Source organism: Oryza glaberrima, chromosome 8 (assembly GCF_000147395.1).
Source record: "Oryza glaberrima chromosome 8, OglaRS2, whole genome shotgun sequence".
Classification (NCBI taxonomy): Eukaryota; Viridiplantae; Streptophyta; class Magnoliopsida; order Poales; family Poaceae; genus Oryza; species Oryza glaberrima.
The window spans coordinates 19463407-19478896 of NC_068333.1; the positions used below are offsets into that span (position 1 = coordinate 19463407).

Below are 15490 nucleotides of genomic sequence, written 5' to 3' on the forward strand. Positions count from 1 at the left end.
ATCTACCGTCATGTGCAGTTGAATCAATACTAATATAAGGCCTACATCCCTTAAAAAAACCTTCTATGCAAGGTCACAATGCATTTCTCAATACTAATATAATACCAATCTCTATCACATTATCTGGTGAATTTCTCAATACATCTGCCCTCCATTTGGAAATAAAAAAAATGGTCGAAATAGCATTGTAGCAAGATGGCTTCGTTTGAAAGTGGCATTATAACAAAGCCACATCCGGAGTGGCATTTCAGTGAAACCCCACCCTGAAGATGGCAAAATATCAATTTTCTCGTTAATGCAAGGATGTGGTTTGGAAAAAATAATAGCTTGTGTTAACACATTTTGGAGGAAAATATCTCATAAAAAGTGCTTCGGGAAATATGCGTCCCACAAAATTCTATAGATCCCGGAGAAAATCACGTACATTTACATTTTCTATGGAGGGGTATTAATGTTCGTCACATAAATAAAATCACTAGCACATTAAATCAGAAGCTTATGAAATGGGAAATAAGTGATAAGCGATTTAGAAGCCTAGGCTAGAAAATACACTACAGTGAAAAAAAAAATCTCTAATATCAACATTCAAGATTCAAATTTTGGTTGCAGTTAATAAACCAACAAGTAACATTCAGATCAACACTAAAAATAAGTTAGGTTCATCAAACTACAAGTTTGGATTCCCTCACATATGACTACTGTCAGCTCGATTCTTTGAATATCGCATCCAAATTTTCATGCAGTTCATTGTGCCAAACAATGAGCCTTGCCCATGCTATGACATACTGTTCATGTGCGAGTGAGTAATCACCAACTTTAGCATCGACACCGCCTTTGCCCCACTCCACATTGTCGCTGCCCTTGTAACCGATCTGCCTCGCTGAAAAGAGCATGCAAATAATAGGTTAACCCCTTTCAAAGATGTTTCTAGTCCACTCCAACTCCATTAGCACTAAAAATTACCTGGTTTTGAACCTATACTTCCCTTCACTCTGTCCTTCTCAAGGGATGCAGACCATCTTGGCAGATCAGAATATAAATCATTTTCAATATCTTCATCTTCATCTTGGTTTGTGCAAAAGAAAAGAAGTGGACCCACGCCTTGTCTGTTGAATGAACAAACTAGAGTGCCATCTACACAAGCAATTCCAAGTGGAACCAGGCTTTTGTTCTGTTTCTGGAGCAGGATATTTCAAAACCTACAGAATTCAAATAAAGTTTCCGTTAGTGATCAACAAGGGTATAAAACACCATATGTTTGAGTTTTGTAGTGTATAAATTGTCAGTATATCACACACAACACCAAGGACGCTGGAGAAGCGCAGGAAGCACTTGATTTGGTGGCTGCAGCGGCGGCGGAAAGGGTAGAGCGGGGCTGCAGGGTGTTAGATGTATATGTATTCTTGTATTTCCCCATTGTATAAGGGGCTTTTGTGCATATTTACCCACTCTTGTACCTGTATATATTTGGGCCTAGTGCCCCTATAACGAATAGAAGAGCTATTCATAACAAAGGAGTGAGAGCTACGAACCCTAGTTTAGCCTCAGCACAAATCCCCCTCTCGAAGCATTTAATACAGCCAGAATGAAGGGGAAAACGCCAATAAATAGCAGAGCAATTAGAAATCACGAGAGGCAAGACAAAATGGCAAAGATCATAACGCGAAAAAAAATGATTGGCCGAGAGGACGAGAGTGACGAACCTCTCAAGCCACAGGAGATCAAATGGTGCACGGATCACATAGCTACGGCTGTTGCGGATGCTGATGCCGCCCCCACGATGGATAACATGGCATCCAGTAAAAGAGATGGAAGTATTGATTAGAATAAGAAAAATGCAATATTACATAAGAAAATAGTACTAATTTAGTCATGATTGATAAAGCTTACTCGGGTGCATGGTAAGAAGTGTTCCGGGGAAATATGTGTGTCCCACAAATTCTTATAGAAGCTCTAAGAAAATCACCTAACATTTTCTACGGAGTATAAATGTCCGTCACATAAATAAAGTCCTACAGCGCATTGAAACAGAAGCTTAATGTAGTATCAGTCATCATTTAATTGAAAGCTATACTTCTCTTCACTCTGTCCTTCGCAAGGGATGCAGACCATCTGGCAGATCGGAATATAAATCATTTCTAATAGCTTCATCTTCATCTTGGTTCGTGCAAAAAAGAAGCCGATCCACGCCTTGTCTATCGAATGAAGAAACTGAAGTGCCATCTACACAAGCAATTCCGAGTGGAACCAGGCTTTTGTAAGACGTTTCTTGAGCAAGATATTTCAAAACCAGCAGAGTTCAAATAAATCTTCAGTTAGTGATAAACAAGGGTATAAAACACCATATGTTTTGAGTTTAGTAGTGTATCGATTATCAGTATATCACACATAACACCAAGGATGCCGGCAGAAGCGCAAGAAGCATTTGATTTGGTGGCGGCAACGGCAGCAGAAAGGGTAGAGCGGGGCTGTGGGGGCGAGAGAGCTATGAACCCTAGTTTAGCCTCAGCACAAATCCCCCTCTTGAATCATTTAATACAGCCAGAACGAAGGGGAAAACGCTAATAAATAGCCAAGCAATTAGAAATCACTATAGGCGAGACAAAACGGCAAAGATCATGATGCCAAAAGAAAAATTATTTGGCCGGGAGGACCAGAGTGACGAACCTCTCAAGCCACGGGAGATCAAATGGTGCACGGATCACATAGCTATAGCTGCCGCGGATGCTGATGCCGCCGCTGCGGCAGATCACATAGCATCATGTAAAAGAGATGAAAGTACTGATTGGAATAAGAAAAATGCAATATTACATAAGAAAATAGTACTAATTTAGTCATGATTGAGAAAAGCTTACTAGGGTACATGGTAAAAAGTGTTTCGGGAAATATGTGTCCCACAAATTCTTATAGAAGCCCTAAGAAAATCGCCTAACATTTTCTACGGGGTAAGTATATTGGGCTTTTGCTTGTGTCCACAGGACTGGCTTCCTCGTTGTGTGCAGTTCAAACACCGGCTTAATGTGTCGGGAACATTTCTGCTCTTCTGGCAAGATTTAATTGCTGCTAATTTAGCCCAACTAACTAGCATCCTGTGAAAGAGATGGAAGCATGATTATTGGTTGGAATAAGAAAAATGCCATATTATGTACTCCCTCCGTTTTAAAATAAATAAACCTAGTACAGGATATGATAGAGAAAGTATATGTGAGTGGTGACACCGGTGCCCTAACATCATCCTGGATCCACCCCTTAGCCAACTATTAAACTTGCTCTACAAAAATAAACAGCAAAAGGATAGTCACGTCCAACCTTCCAGACGAGATCAACTCCGGGAATAGGAATGACGGCCACAGCCGCTGGGACTCGGGCATTGGACCAGGTGGCGTCCGCTGCTTGCCTACCTTACCGCACAGCACTGCAAGCATCGTGCACTTCACCCTTGAGCTGCTCGGGAAATGAGGCATGGTTGAACAAAAAAACACCACAGATCCGCAACCGTTGAACCCTGCAAAGGCCTGCCACACCAAAAATACATCTCAACCCAAAACTAACAAGAACTACGACAAACCAAGAAAATCAAACCAACACGCCAGATCTGGATCTAGCAAATCGAAGCTCTAACAGAAGACCGAAATCGACTACCACAACACGAAGGAGCAAGGCGTGCTCGACTTGGTGGCGGCAGCAGCAGAGGAAGGGGTAGAGCTAGGATGTGGGGGCGAGAATGCTATGAACCCTAACACAAATCCCCCTCTCCGAGAATTTAGTAGAGCCAAAAACAAAGGGAAAATTGCCAATTAATCCCCAAAAGCAAGCAAAAAAGGCAAGATCGTAACGGCAAAAAAAATTGATTGCCAAGAGGGACGAACCGCGCGAGCCAGTGGAGATCGAACTGCGCAAGGAAGCAGGGATCTCCCCAATTCCTCACATTGCTACAGCTGCTGCGGATGCTAATGCTGCCGCCGCAGCGGATCACATAGCATCCTGTAAAAGAGATGAAAGTACTGATTGGAACAAGAAAAATGCAATATTACATAAGAAAATAGTACTAATTTAGTCATTATGGATAAAGCTTACTAGGGTGCATGGTAAAAAGTGTTTCGGGAAATATGTGTCCCACAAATTCTTATAGAAGCCCTAAGAAAATCGCCTAACATTTTCTACGGAGTATAAATGTCCATCACATAAATAAAATCGAACAGCGCATTGAAACGAAAGCTTATAGTAGTATCGGTTATCATTTATTTGAAAGCTAAGAGCAGTGACCAACATTGTTGCAATAAGCTAAGAGTTTGGTGCTTACTATGGTCGGAAAAGGTGGACTAGTGAGTGAACTAAATATCTATGGATCAGATACATCAGCCTCGCCCCAGACAAGTGTACCAATTTCTTCCTCATTCTCAAGCTGCTGACCCTGGAGGTACATCAAGTTGGGCTGCACAGCCTGTTTTGCTTTCCGAAATTTGGATTCGCTCAACATAGAGCCTCGCCCTTGCGATGCTTGTTGATGTGCAAGTGAGTTGTGCATTCTCTCAACATTCAGCACTGACACCACCTTTGCACAACTACAAATTGCCGTTGCCCTTGTATCCTTCACCTAGCTGAAAAGAACGTGAAAAACAATAGGTTAATCCATTTCATAAGATGTTTCTAGTCCACTCCAACTCCATTTGCACTAAGAATCACCTGGTTTTGACACAAAATTTCTCTTCACTCTGTCCTTCGCAAGGGATGCAGACCATCTTGGCAGATGGTGATATAGACCATTTCCAATAGCTTCATCTTCATCTTGGTTTGTGCAAAAGAAAAGAAGCCGATCCACATCTTCTTTATCGAACGAAGAAACTGGAGTACCATTTACAGAAGCAATTCCAAGTGGAACCAGGCTTTTGTAAGACGTTTCTTGAGCAAGATATTTCAAAACCTACACAATTCAAACAAATCTTCAGTTGTCAGTATATATTGAGTTTAGCAGTGGATAAATTGTCAGTATATCACACATGTCACCAAGCTGTCTAATCAGTTTCATTTAAACTTTTCTGAAGAAAATTAACCTGTGCTGCCCACTTAGGTAAGGTCATCAACACTTCAAAAGTAGAAGCTCCAGAAGCCACGGACATTGAAGTCAAAGGCTCGGCTGAAGATGGTCCATCATCCTCGCTAACCGAGACAACACGAACTAACCGGCGGCTCTCAATAAGTTCTTTCTTAATATGCTTCTCCAAAAGCTACATAAACAGCATATGACATTGCAAATATCAGACTGAAGACTAAATAATGCTCCATAAATACAGAAACCATACCTCGTCATCAAAACAGGTTTGTGGACTGCCAGAAAGAAGCAGTGACACGTGAAGAACTGGATGTAGTGATATCACAACATATTGTAACCACCCCGTCTAACAGAGCTGAATCAACATGAAGAGGAGGAGCAGCGCTGCAAAGAGAAATATTGTGAGCAGAAACAAGCTAAACATTATATAGTAATCATGCAAGCAACGATGCAGAACTGCAAATAAGAATAAGAAGCACAACTTAAAATATGATTAAAAAAGGATACAGGTTAAATACTCTATCGCGCAGTAGTTTACATTTTACACACCAATAAAAGCATTTAATTTGTGTTACCATTAAGTTTTGTCTTTAGTCTATATGGAAATGTAACCTCAGTTAACCTCTAAATTATAGCAGCAAAATACAAGTTAGCTCATTAGATATATCACCAATTTAAGCTTCAAATATTTTTGTGGCATAGAAAATTACGATATGATTGCGACATGAGCAATAGTGTTCAAGACACAACAGGTTGCGAGATATTGAATATGTATTATACAGCACACATAACTCGCACATGAGCAATAGTGTTTAAGACACAGATGCAAACATAACTCACACATGAGCAATAGTGTTTAAGACACAACAGGTTGCGAGGTATTGAATATGTAATATACAGCAGCTGAAGATACCTGACTCTATCCTGGAGTTTGCACCACCGAAACTGAAAAGAGAGAAGAAAATCAAACATTAAAAAAATGCCCTATCAACAATTTTACTACTTGCATCATTTTTCTCGTGCAGTTTAATAGACAAGAATGAATTGAGACTGTGCAGTATGTGCCAAATTATCTTGTTCCTAAATTCATGGTACATAAAATTTGCATACAATGGTGCTAGCAAAATACCGGTGTATTGCAACAATCAACAAATATACAAGTTCTAATATTAAAATTTTCATATATTTCATGAAAAAAACATATATATTTGCAAATCCACATCAATCAGAAAATAAATCCACAAATTAGAAGATCCCACCAAACAAAAGAGGAGGTGGTGGGATGGCAGACACACCAATCACCACCACCACTACTAAGTTCTTAGATGTGGGTATGCTGCATAGTCTAAAATGAAAACTTACGATTCAGAAAACGAGACTATGACTAATCTACAGGAAGCTTCACTCCATAACCATGCAAGTATAGACTTTGGAACCTAGCCCCACCAGCTTGTATAAGCTGCTTACAAGTAGCCCATTACTTAGGATGCAACAATCTTTATGATTTGTAAGTTAGCATAATAGCATCACGTACTTCATTACTCCAATAACCTAGCATTTCTACAAAATAGGTCTCTGGGTAATACTCCATTCAGAACTCAGCACTAATTAGATGTAGAAAATAAAAGGCAGCAACATTGATTGAACACATACTAGAAGAAGATTTGACACATACTTCAATATTGAGAAGAGCATTCAAACCATCCTCTAGTGAGTTCAATACAGATGAATCCTGTAAAACAGATGGAAGTACAATCATTGATTTGGAATAAGAAAAATTACCATATTTTAGAATAAAAATCTCGGCATGATCACTTTAACTTACAGGGGTGCAATGTGCTCCACAAATAAGAAGCTTTAAGTGCACATCTTCATCGTATATCTTTATGTCTGGAAAATATTCAGAGGTATCTTCTTCCTCGGCCATTTTGCTTCCAGGAGGGGTAATATATATCCTTGGAGCATCCCCAAGTAGATAAGGCCCAAGCATAAGACATTGCACTTCATTATTTCTTACACAGTATTGTTCAAAAGAAGCATATGCAAGCTGAAATGCATCCCATGCATGGCTGCAGGAGCTACAAACAGGAATACAGAATTATTGGATAAAGAAAAAAAAACTTAATGGCTTAAAATATATTCAACAAATGCAAGACGGATACGAGATACCTCTGTACAACTGACAATAAGGAATGGCGAAAATGAGATGCCGCATAGGATGATAATGAATATCTCCAATACATTATATATGAAATACCCTAGCAATGAAAGAGTATAAAAAATACAAATTTGAAATTAGAAATAAGATTCCAAAGTAATAACAGAGTTGGAATAGTATTTTGGGGAAAAAAAAGCTTAGTAAAACTGCCAAGAAAATTGTAAGTTAGTAATCAGCGTGTGGGAAAATGGACAGTAATTGCAGATATTAAAAGCATATCTCTACTATTATAAATATTGAAGATGTTTTTGCCGGTGCTTTGGTACGTCATTTGTGTATGAGTCGGTTTTCAAGTTCGTTCACTTTTGGAAATACATATCCGTATTTGAATCGTTTATTAAGTTCATTTGCTTTTGGAAATAAAGAAGAGTGATATAGGAAATCTCTTTTAAAAAGCTCGCATGCTAACTTGAGATGATCGGACTCTAATTACAGTTCATGATTTTAAGCGAATTTCCACAGTAAATTTCACCTTAATTAAACCGTATAACAATAATAAGATTAAAATAGCATCCACCTGTCGCAACGCAGGGGCATTTTTTCTAGTAGTTATATAAAATTGCCATCAATAGAACCTCACTATGCCAGTCAAAACAAGTTAAACAAATGCAGTTTAGTAATTGTTTTATAGAACAAGTTAATTTAGGCATGATTGCTAAAGCTTACAAGGTAGGCAGGGTGCATAGTGCTCCACAAATAAGAAGCTTCATGTTCACATCTTCTTCATATGGAGTATATCTTTATGGCTGAAAAATATTCAGAATTTATCTCCTTCCTCAGTCATTACGTTTTCAGGAGGGGAGATATTTATCCTTGGAGTACCTCATTATTTATTACACAGTACAGTCGAAAAGAAGCATGTGCAAGCTGAAATGCAACCCATGTAGCGCTGCAGAGCTACAAACAAACAGGAATACTCAATTATTGGATGAAAAAACAAAACTAAATGACTTACACTACATTAAACAAATGCAAGACTGATACGGTACCTCTGGCAAACTGACACCGAGACCAAGGCATGGCAAAAATGAGATGCTGCATAGGATAAGAACGGATTTCTCCAATATATTACATATATGGAATCACATGGGAATGAAAGTGTCAAAAACACAAATTCCAAAAAAATGAAAGTATAGCAATCATCTTTTCAAAAAATGAATAGCAATTGCTCCTTACAAGCATATAATGATATAAAAAGAGAAATTCCAAGAAATGTTATTGACAAGGACCTAATCCCATTAGAATCTTAATTAACCCTACTGCCGTTACTAATAAGAGATTTTCCCATAGTAATAATTTACAGGAGTGTTCAACGTTTTGGCTCTAACAAGTTGAACTATGGGTGATAAGCTATAGAGAATTGAATGAAGCAACCAAAAAAATGATAAGAAATTTAGAAGCCTAAGCTAGAAAATACACTACAATGAAAAAAAAAACATCTCTAATATTAACTTTCAAGATTCAAATTTTGGTTGCAGTTAACAAACCAACAACCATACAATGAGAATCACACAAAAAACCAAGACATGTTCACACAAAAAAAATTTGGATTCGCTCAACATAGAGCCTCGCCCTTGCTATGCTTGTTGATGTGCAAGTGAGTTGTGCATTCTCTCAACATTCAGCATTGACACCACCTTTGCACAACTACAAATTGCCGTTGCCCTTGTATCCTTCACCTAGCTGAAAAGAACGTGAAAAACAATAGGTTAATCCATTTCATAAGATGTTTCTAGTCCACTCCAACTCCATTTGCACTAAGAATCACCTGGTTTTGACACAATATTTCCCTTCACTCTGTCCTTCGCAAGGGATGCAGACCATCTTGGCAGATGGTGATATAGACCACTTCCAATAGCTTCATCTTCATCTTGGTTTGTGCAAAAGAAAAGAAGCCGATCCACATCTTCTTTATCGAACGAAGAAACTGGAGTACCATTTACAGAAGCAATTCCAAGTGGAACCAGGCTTTTGTAAGACGTTTCTTGAGCAAGATATTTCAAAACCTACACAATTCAAACAAACCTTCAGTTGTCAGTATATATTGAGTTTAGCAGTGGATAAATTGTCAGTATATCACACATGTCACCAAGCTGTCTAGTCAGTTTCATTTAAACTTTTCTGAAGAAAATTAACCTGCGCTGCCCACTTAGGTAAGGTCATCAACACTTCTAAAGTAGAAGCTCCAGAAGCCACGGACATTGAAGTCAAAGGCTCGGCTGAAGATGGTCCATCATCCTCGCTAACCGAGACAACACGAACTAACCGGCAGCTCTCAATAAGTTCTTTCTTAATATGCTTCTCCAAAAGCTACATAAACAACATATGACATTGCAAATATCAAACTGAAGACTAAAAAATGCTCCATAAAATACAGAAACCATACCTCGTCATCAAAACAGGTTTGCGGACTGCCAGAAAGAAGCAGTGACACATGTGAAGAACTGGATGTTGTGATATCACAACATATTGTAACCACCCCGTCTAACAGAACTGAATCAACATGAAGAGGAGCAACAGCGCTCCAAAGAGAAATATTGTGAGCAGAAACAAGCTAAAAATTTTATAGTAATCAGCAAGCAACGATGCAGAACTGCAAATAAGAATAAGAAGCACAACTTGAAATATGATTAAAAAAGGATACAGGTTAAATACTCTATCGCGCAGTAGTTTACATTTTACAAGACACACCAATAAAAGCATTTAATTTGTGTTACCATTAAGTTTTGTCTTTAGTCTATATGAAAATGTAACCTCAGTTAACCTCTAAATTATAGCAGCAAAATACAAGTTAGCTCATTAGATATATCACCAATTTAAGCTTCAAATATTTTTGTGGCATAGAAAATTACGATATGATTGCGACATGAGCAATAGTGTTCAAGACACAACAGGTTGCGAGATATTGAATATGTATTATACAGCACACATAACTCACACATGAGCGATAGTGTTTAAGACACAGATGCAAACATAACTCACACATGAGCAATAGTGTTTAAGACACAACAGGTTGCGAGGTATTGAATATGTATTATACAGCAGCTGAAGATACCTGACTCTATCCTGGAGTTTGCACCACCGAAACTGAAAAGAGAGAAGAAAATCAAACATTAAAAAAAGGCCCTATCAACAATTTTACTACTTGCATCATTTTTCTCGTGCAGTTTAATAGACAAGAATGAATTGACACTGTGCAGTATGTGCCATATTATCTTGTTCCTAAATTCATGGTACATAAAATTTGCATACAATGGTGCTAGCAAAATACCGGTGTATTGCAACAATCAACAAATATACATATATTTCACGAAAAAAAACATATACATTTGCAATCCACATCAATCAGAAAATAAATCCACAAATTAGAAGATCCCACCAAACAAAAGAGGAGGTGGTGGGATGGCAGACCCACCAATCACCACCACCACTACTAAGTTCTTAGATGTGGGTATGCTGCATAGTCTAAAATGAAAATTTACGTCTCAGAAAACGAGACTATGACTAATCTACAGGAAGCTTCACTCCATAACCATGCAAGTATAGACTTTGGAACCTAGCCCCACCAGCTTGTATAAGCTGCTTACAAGTAGCAATAGTGGTCGATGGCCACTAGCCCGTTACTTACGATGCAACAATATTTATGATTTGTAAGTTAGCATAATAGCATCACGTACTTCATTACTCCAATAACCTAGCATTTCTACAAAATAGGTCACTGGGTAATACTCCATTCAGAACTCAGCACGAATTAGATGTAGAAAATAAAAAGCAGCAACATTGATTTGACACATACTAGAAGAAGATTTGACACATACTTCAATATTGAGAAGAGCATTCAAACCATCCTCTAGTGAGTTCAATATAGATGAATCCTGTAAAAGGGATGGAAATACAATCATTGATTTGGAATAAGAAAAATTGCCATATTTTAGAATAAAAATCTCGGCATGATCGCTTCAACTTACAGGGGTGCAATGTGCTCCACAGATAAGAAGCTTTAAGTGCACATCTTCATCGTATATCTTTATGTCTGGAAAGTATTCAGAGGTATCTTCTTCCTCAGCCATTTTGTTTCCAGGAGGGGTGATATATATCCTTGGAGCATCCCCAAGAAGATGAGGCCCAAGCATAAGACGTTGCACGTCATTATTTCTTACACAGTATTGTTCAAAAGAAGCATATGCAAGCTGAAATGCATCCCATGCATGGCTGCAGGAGCTACAAACAGGAATACACAATTATTGGATAAAGAAACAAAAACTTAATGGCTTAAAATATATTCAACAAATGCAAGACGGATATGAGATACCTCTGAACAACTGACAATAAGGAATGGCGAAAATGAGATGCCGCATAGGATGATAATGAATATCTCCAATACATTATATATGAAATCCCCTAGCAATGAAATAGTATAAAAAATACAAATTTGAAATTAGAAATAAGATTCCAAAGTAATGACAGAGTTGGAATTGTATTTTTGGGGAAAAAAAAGCTTAGTAAAACTGCCAAGAAAATTGTAAGTTAGTAATCAGCATGTGGGAAAATGGGCAGTAATTGCAGATATTAAAAGCATATAGTTATATAAAAATACCATCAATAGAACCTCACTATGCCAGTCAAAACAAGTTAAACAAATGCAATTTAGTAATTGTTTTATAGAAACTAAGCTCTATAATACTCTACAGAAAAAAAAAATTGAACAATAAATGGGGACATTTGGATATTGCATCGATAAAGCAGATTCCCACCTACGTGGCAAAAGATATTTGCAGCAATAAGCAATCTACAGGTTCAAATGTAAATAAGAAACAGCGACTTGAAAAAATCAGAAAATAGACTACCTTCGATTGAAGAGATTGAGCAATCTTTTCTCCACTTGGAACTTCCAAATAAACCTGAATTAGATCTTAAAAGGTAAGATAAGTAGCTACAACGAAGAAGACTAAGGAAAAATTGGAAAGAATAACTTTCATTAACTAAACAGGAAAACAGGCAGAGGAAGGTTAAGAAGAAATTGAATTGTTACTAGCTACAAGTCAGATAAATATATCTGGAATATATAAACAAGGTTACAAGGGTTAAAAAACAAAAAATAAAATAAGTAATTTTAAGGGCCAATCTGTTAATCTCTAAATTGGCCCTTAAATCACAATCAACCTCAATAACAAAGGGAGCCTAGATGCACGCAATTATGAACTACTCCCTCTGCAGAACTATATAAGGCATGTATTTTTATCGCATTAAACCATCAAATCCAATTAGATAACCTAAATGCCCATATTTATAGCTCCATAAGAGTATTAATGCTATCGCTGCCTGGCTCTAATCCCAGCTGCATGCATGCATGAACTAATCATACTATCGATCACTCAATTGAAAGATCAATACCGTATGCTAAGAGCGGTGATAACACTAAACTAAAAGATCAATACCGTATGCTAAGAGCGGTCATAACCACTTTAGCAAGCACTCTAGCACCCAATTATACAAATTGCCAAACTTCATCAGCAAACACTAATAACTAAAGTGGATCAGTAAACCAAACATGTAAGGAAGCATAGATATAGCTATAAACTGCAGCGCTAAAAGAAGCATAGTCCAGGTGCTATGGGAGCTGAAGCGCCAAGCAGCCAAACATCAGAACTCAAAAATCGGTGCTAGGCGCCTGTTAGCCACCTGCGATTATGCATTACATGCTGTATTAGGCGGCTAACCAACCTTAGGTGCTCTTGTGCTTCTATTTTAGTGTTGTATTGTGTAATTTTTATGTAATATGCTTGCTAATTTCCTAGGCACCAGCTCTGCAGACCCTCTAGGGCTCCTGTATTGTCTCATTTGCCGGTTTAAGTTAGACATGATAATATGATGTAGTACATAGAAAATCAGCAGAGTTTGGTGCTTACTATGGTAGGAATAGGCGGACAAAAAAGCATAGATATAGCTATAAATTGCAGTGCTAAAAGAAGCATAGTACAGGTGCTATGGGAGCTCAAGCGCCAAGCAGGCCAGCAGCCAAACATCAGTACTCAAAAATTGGCGCTAGGTGTCTGTCAGCCACCTGCTATTATGCATTACATGGTGTATTAAGCGGCTAACCAACCTAAGGTGCTCTTATGCTTCTATTTCCGTGTTGTATTGTGTAATTTTTATGTAATATGCTTGCTAATTTCCTAGGCCGGGCTCTTGTATTGTCTAACATTTGCCGGTTTAAGTTAGACATGATAAAATGATATAATACATAGAAAATCAGCAGAGTTTGGTGCTTACTATGGTAGGAAAAGGCGAACAAATGAGTGAACTAAATGTCTGTGGATCAGAAACATCAGCATCGCCCCAAACAAGTGCGCCGATTTCTTCCTCATTGTCAAGCAGCTGTCCCTGGAGGTATATGAAGCGGGGCTGCAAAGCCCGTTGTGCCTCCAGAAATTGATCAACCGTAGGATTGATCAGCGTGTGCACCTGCATGCCCAAATTTCCAAGTTCAGAACTGACAAACAAAATATGTACTTAAGACCAAGTTTAATAGTAAAGCTAACTACTAGCTATAAGGCAATCGAAAATTAGCATTAGAATTCACATGTGTAACAGATTGGTTATAAGGTTGCCTCTAAATTTCTTCTCTCTTTCTCTCATGTATATATAATTAATTAATGCATTTATCTTAGCATGTGTATAGCTAGCTTTTGCATAAGAGTTAACACTATTTTCTTGGTTATCACAGGGGCATATCCATCACTGGGGCTTGTCGGGGCTCAAGTCCCAGCTCTGGCCGCCAAACCTATCAGCCACTGCTTCAGCCACTGCAAGCTGCAACGCAGTACTGAGAGCCTATAAGGATGGTGAAAACTTAAAAACCTGTTATCTGATCAACTGATAGAGCGATGAACCAGATGGATTTGTTCTCGCAAGATGCTTGTTAGGCAGAGAGGGGAACTAGCTTACTAAGAAAACGTACTATATCTATGCTTGCTTTGAAGTGGAACAGCAGGCTAATATGGAACCACAAGAGAGAAAATGGAAAGTAGGTTTAGATTTTAGGGGTTTTGTCAACAAAAGTGAGCCACTTAATTTAATACACAACTGTAAAAGTGTAAAGATCTGTTTGCAACATGATTTATATTCATCATTGCATCTATGCTAACAAGATTTGGCTCGATCAATTGGCTATTGGGGCCGTTTTGCGAAATGGATTGCTTTGCTGGCCATGAATAGGATGCTGAAACTTGCAAGAGTGATTTTTTATTTAACCACGGCACACATGCATGTTTACAAATTTCTATAAGCAATATTATATGATAGATAATATTAACCTGTGCTGCGATCCTATTTTAACTTCATTGGCCATGTGTGGATTGTAATCATGTGTATAAAATACTTTTGGTATTATTTTAGGCCGAATTAATAAAACTGAAGTGAAACGAGTATTTGCCTAAGCGCAGCATGTCGAAACGCGGGCACGTCTAGTAAGTGAGTGGTAACACCTGTGCCCCAACATCCTAGATCACCTGTGCCCCAACATCTTAGATCCGTCCCTTAGCCTACTATTAAACTTGCTCTAGAAAAATAAACAGCAAAAGATACTTACATCCAACCTCCCGGACGAGATCAACTCCGGGAATGGGAATGACGGCCGCGGCCGCTGGGACTCGGGCACTGGACCAGGTGGCGTCGCTGCTTGCCTACCTTACCGCACAGAACTGCAAGCATCGTGCACTTCACCCTTGAGCCGCTCTTGAAATGAGACATGGTTGAACTTGAACGCTGCAAGGCTGCAAAACCAATAGCAACAACAGACCAAACCTCCTCCATAAAAAATCTCCACCCAAAACCAACCGAGCAAATCAAACAAAAAGATCTCCACCCGGAACCAAAAAGGAACGAATAGAACCGAGCAAATACAACAGATCGGATCGAGCAGAACAAATCGGATCGAGCAGAACAAATCGGATCGAGCAGAGAAAATCGATCGAGCAGATCTAACCTAACAGGAGACCAAAATCGACTATCACAACACCGAACCGGGACTCACGAGACGCTAGGACGCTGGCGGAGGCGCAAAGCGGGCTCGATTTGGCGGCGGCGGCGGCGGCGGTGGAGGAAGAGGAGAGGGTAGAGCTGGGATGTTAGGGCGAGAATGTGATGAACCCTAGCACAAATCCCCTCTCCAAGCATTTAATAGAGCCAAAAATGAGGGGAAAACGCCAATTAATCCC

General features: G+C 38.7%; 1 pseudogene; it reads right to left on the reverse strand.

Moving 5' to 3' along the window:
• Positions 1–339: 339 nt before the first annotated feature.
• On the reverse strand, positions 340–15300 carry LOC127781387 (AT-rich interactive domain-containing protein 4-like; annotated as a pseudogene).
• Positions 15301–15490: the final 190 nt, after the last annotated feature.